The sequence below is a fragment of the Alnus glutinosa genome, chromosome 3, assembly GCF_958979055.1.
Source record: "Alnus glutinosa chromosome 3, dhAlnGlut1.1, whole genome shotgun sequence".
Taxonomy (NCBI): Eukaryota; Viridiplantae; Streptophyta; class Magnoliopsida; order Fagales; family Betulaceae; genus Alnus; species Alnus glutinosa.
The window spans coordinates 15393441-15399440 of NC_084888.1; positions in this window are offsets into that span (position 1 = coordinate 15393441).

Sequence of the window (6000 nt, forward strand, 5' to 3'; positions counted from 1 at the left end):
TCCCTCACTCTAGTGCTGAAAGAGTAGCACGAAAATCCCCCATTTTCACCCCACTTTCCAGCACCTAGCAAGCCCAATTAAGCTCCAAAAACCACCCTCATTCTCCCACAAATCAGTAGTAGAGTGTGAGTGGAAACCTCCTTTGTTTTGAGACCAAGAAGCCAAGCTTTGCAAGTGGAACTTTCTTGGACAGCAACTCTCCTCACTCTCTAGGCCATTGAGGAACTTTGGGTGAGTATTTTCTCCCTCAAACTTCTCATAAGATCAAGTAGTTCATTGCTATTTGAAATCATGACTTGTTCTTGTTTTTAATTATGCATGTTATATGGAAAGTTGGCTAGCTTACATGTGAGTATATGTGTAAACATATGGATGAGTATTTACTACATGAGATTAGTAATTTAGAATGGATAAATTGTGTTTTAAAAATGGATCAAGAAATATAAGTGTGAGAGTAATATGTTGAGGTTTTGATATATATATATATATATATATTAAGAGAAAAGAGGTGAGCAATATTTAGGTGTGTTATAAGGATGTGAATTAAAGAAGAGTAAAATCATATGTGTGCTTGATTGTATGACAATGTATTCTTATTTTTAAAGTATATTATGTGAAGGATAATTTTAGTAGTACAAGAGTTGGTGTGTGAGCATTAAAATAGATAAATAAGAAATCATGTTTAATTCGGTAGCCGTTGCGATTTATAGGAAGAAATATGGTAGTAATAATGATTTCATAAGAATACTTTATTAATTCGCTATCATCATATAATGATTGTTATGCAGTTGTAAAGGAAAATATTTGGAGTAGAAACTAGTAAGTATCTCTATACTTACTGAGGACGAAGCTGGTTGATTTTCCTATAATATTATGTTTACTGCTTTATTTACTTGTTTGCGCATGTGATTTTGCATATTTTATTATTTTAATAACCTGTCTAATAACAAGCTATTGGATCAAGATCCACGGTGGGTATGCGAGGCTTCACATGAGTTCCAAGGTTCTCAGTGAATGAGGAGATACCTGAAAAGATTAATAAATACAAAAACTGGTGTACCAAGGTCACCAGGGAAACCAAGGTTTCCAGGAGCTAAGGCTCCCAAAGATTATAATTAAAAGTTAAGTGAGGAAACCAAGGTTTCAAATAACACGCTAACCGTGCCAAGGCCAACAGAGTAGTGGAAAAAGGGAAATACCTAAAACTCTACACTTAAAACTGTCATACCATTGCTTTATTATCATATTTATATTCACATCATAACTGCAGAACATGAATTGCGTATACTTATGATCATGAAGCTATATTGCATTGTGTTGCATTCCATAAATAAATCAGCACTCATATTATTATTGGAAACAGCGGACTTACTTTAGTGTTTATGTTGTTTTCTTCTCTTTGTATGGTACTTGTAATGGTTCAGGCTATGAAGAAGAAGAGGATTATCAGGACTATCCCGACACATAGATGGTTCCTGGTTCAGTTTTGTAAGGCTGGATAGCCTATATTTTGGGACTACCCTGTTGTAGTCCATTAGCCTAACTTAAGACAATATTTATAATTCGCCGGTTATATATAGATTTTGGCTTGTATAATTATTTAGCCCTGTGTGGCATGACTGGTATTACTGTCTGTATAATTATGCTGACTGACTCATTATATATATATTTTGAGGTATTTCAGTAGTAGCTCTGAGGTGTCAACCTATTCCCAATTCATATTACATTTATTCCGTTGCCAATAATTACCTCTAATAAGTTAGTAATGTCTTGTGGAAAATTCGAAAATTTTCACTGACGCTTTTTGTAAAAGCGGGGCGTTACAAATAATGAGGAGAATGAAACGACCTATGATGATGAAGAAAAGTTATCTAGCAACGATGATGAAGAGGAGTTATCTAGCAACGATGATGAAGATGAGTTATCTAGCAATGATGATACAAACTCCGCTCATGAAGAGATGTTATCTTGCAACTCTGATACAGACTCTGAAGATGATATGTGTTGAATATATTATATTGTGAAATTTATTTGTTGTTTTGTGATATACGGTTAAATGATATAGGCATATGATTTGTTTGCCTCATTAGAAATCATTAGAAATCATTTGAGTATTATTGTATGTTTATATTTTCATATATTCTTATCCATTGTTACTATTGTAGAATTAGCTATACACAATGAATCGAGGATGAAAATGATGTGTGCACACGACTCGTTCTATGCCATTGCAGCTCAGTGATAAAGATGGGGACACAAGTTTAGATCCCAAGTGGCTATTGAAACTGATGTACAACCATGTCAAATGATGACCTACGGACCCTCCAATACATCCTGTAAGTGCACATATAATATTTGTGCAATAAGCTCTGTTATTGAACAAACTACTTCACCAGAAATTACTAACTAGGTTTTCATATTTTGCCTCATAGCTGTTAGTCCAGCAAGAAGAAAAGAGGTTAGAATAAATCCATTAAGTTCAGTAATCTAATAAAGCATGGTCCCGTTCTGATAGAAATCCCCGCTGAGGTAAGCGGACCTGTAGGCAAAAATGCTAGTCAATTTAGTAGGAGGGTGACAATAGTTGTTCGTCAACACGCCGATCTCTGGCATGGTTCTTGGACTCGTGTCCCACCAAATGAGCGGCAACTGTTAAGAAATCGTGTTTTGGTGAGTTTTATAGTTTGATGTTATGTTAATTACTACATATAATATAAAATGTTAAGACTATTGTTTTCTTATCTATTATGTTTCAGAGTGAGTGAGATTTAGATGAGAACGTGAATGAACACAATGCAAGTGTGGAGTTGGCCTTATCAAATAGTTATAAAACACTTCGTTATGGTCTTCATCAAAGATTCCTAAAATACGGTGGTAATACAAACTTAACAATGGCGAAGACAAAAGTTCAAAAGAATATGTCAGAAACCACGTGGCATAAGATATGTGAATCATTTGCCAACAAAGATTGGAAGCGTAAGTCCTTACGTAATAAGGCAAATAGATCGATGTTGAAGACCAATCACACATCCAGCTATAGATCTTTTATTAGTCATCGCCATAGTAAGGTAATAATTTTATACTATTACATTATTTTAATAATTATATCTAGAGCATATGTTAATCATGTGTCTATTATGTGCAGAAGAGACAGATTGGGGTGGAACCTAAGGTAATTGACTTTTATAAGACCTCTCACACAAAGAAAGATGGGTCATTTGTGACTCCGCTGTGTGAAGAACGAAACGTAAGTAATTGAAATATAACTTTTCCATTATATAATTGAATTGCATAAATTATTTAATTAAAGTTTATGTTGCTTGTGCAGAATTTGATGCTAGATATGTTAGATGACGAAGAAGTTGTCTTAAATGAAGATTAAATATTTACACAAGTTCTTGGTGGGAAACGTTCTGGCCATGTTAGAGGGATGGGAAAATATGTCATACCTACCCCATCCTCTTCGCATTCGCGATATGGCACCCAAGTCAACCTTGAGTTAAAGGAAACAAAGCTCAAAGTGGCCAAGTTGTCAAATCAATTATTGGAAAAAGAAAGAAAAAGAGATGAACAAATAGAAGAAATGCAAAATGAGTCAAATCGACGTATCAATGAGATTCAAAAAGAAGCAAATCGACATGTTGAGGAGATTCAGAAAGAATCAAAGTGCCAATATGATCTTCTAGTGTCACTTATTTTAGGTAAAATGGTTGTATGACAAATATGTTTTGTTAAGCTTTAATTGAACAACAACAGCTAATTTCTGACAGTTGACACCTTCGTTTGTTTTGCTATATGTTATAGGAGCACAAGGTCATAATTTTGCCCAATTTGATGGGGAAGGTTAAAGAGATTGGATTCGAAAACTTCACGTCTTTTGTGCTATAGAGTATGGTATGTTTCATTCGAACTTTATATTTAGAATGAAGTTGCATAGCTTGTATATTTGGATGTTTTATTTGAATGAGAAGATAAAAGGTATTTAAAATGGAGCAGCTTGTGTTTTCACTTCTGATGCATTATTTCTTGAAATGTACTTTATGGTCAGTTATGCTCTTCATCAAATAGTTCCGTATCAATGTCTTTGCTTTATCTACTCTGAGAGATTAAAGGCCTAGTTGATTTTAGCATATGGTCCGGTAATTGTATTGTTTCTTGGTACAATTTGGTATCTGTCTATTATTTGACTTAGGTGCTTATCCTTTTACACATCGAATTTCTGTTGGTTTCATAAGTTTAGAAAATGGCTCTTTAAGTAGTTTAATTTTGTAGTATTCAACTGTTGGATTTGGTGCGCTGAACATGCTTTAGTGTTCCAATATATTTTTGAAGGAGGATCTCAATGTTTGCTTACTGAAATATAGTTTTTATTTTTATTTGAAGTGTAGTGTTATATTTTTGTTTGGGCTTTAGTTTGCTGATAGCGATTATTTATTTGTTCTTTTGTCAGGGGAATCTACCACCGCCGGCACTCTTGTGGCTTATGTTAAATTATAGTTGCATTAGTTAAATTTTGGATACACTTAATGTTTTATCAGACTTTTGGATGCACCTAATGTTCTAGATGTAATCTGACGAGGAAGACTCAGTTTTTCAATACTTAACGTTTTATCATATTTCGTTTATGCTTAAACAATTCGGCAGTTGGGATTGCATTTTAGTAATTTCTTGTGTTTTTTTAATTTTTAATTTTTAATTTTATTTTTTTAACAAATATAGATAGATGCTTTGCTTAAAGATGTGAGCCAAGGGCAAACCAAAATTCTATTTTTGGTTTGTTATCTTTTATGCATATTAATAAATGCAATTTAGATAATTCATACCAAACAATAAAATATTAATTGGCAAAAAAAAAAAAATGTAATTGGCACATTTTTTTATTAAAAAAAATTATTTACCATTAGTGATGACTTACGTAGTTGCTAATTAATATGCAAAATATCATTAGCAACGACACAATGTTGTCGTTGTTGTGTGCACATTAGTGACGACACAATGTCGTCGCTGTTGTGTGCACAATAGCGACGACATTGTGTCGTTGCTGTTGTGTGCACCATTAGCAACGACACAATATTGTCACTAATGTGTACATCATTAGCGACGGCATTCTATCTTGGGAGGCATTTTTAGCAACCATTATTTGTAATAATAGCAACGACAACTGTGGTCGCTAATAGTAATTATCAGTGACGAAATAAAAAGTCATCGCTATTTAGTCTTTAACAATGATGTTTTAGCGGCCACTTTTGCGACGACCAAAGTCGTTGCTAATAGTCAATAGCAACCACTTAAGGCCTGTAGCGACGACTCAAGGTCGTCGCTAAAGACCATTTTTCTTGTAGTAGACAAAACAAAATATAAAGGAGAAAAGAAGAATCAGGTCATGTGGAAAAGTAAAGCAAAATTGAAAATGGAAGACCAATTAAAGTAGATGGAGCAAGTCTGGTCCTTCAGATAGGCGCATGGCCCTGTGTTAAAAAAGAGGCAGTAAGCCCCTTTTCGGTCCGGAACCAAAAAAAAAGAAAAAGGTTTGGGCTCCTCTCTTGGTTTTTCAAGAAGAAAAATCGTGATTTACGAAGATCCAACGATCCAATTTTCGATCCTTCTTCGAAGACGTAATGTAAAGACCAAGAAAATAAATAAGGCATTTAGCAATTAATAAATTATATTTATTAAATAAGATGGATTGATATTAAATTTTAAGTGGTGTTTATATTATTGGAATAAAATAAGTCTAAGATAAAATAATAGAATTAGAATAATAATAATAAATGTGGATCCTAGTTGAATAAGTATTCAATTACATTAATTAAAGTGTAGTTAAAATATATGTGGGTTTAAATAGTAATTAATAAATGAAAAGATTTTTAATAAAACTGGGTCGCACTATAATTCACATAAGTTAGGGGTTTTAAATAGAAAAGTAATCTCCCTCTGCCACATGGCATTACCCGGTTGGTTGGAGAGGATTTCATTATCCCCTCCCAACCGCTCACAGGT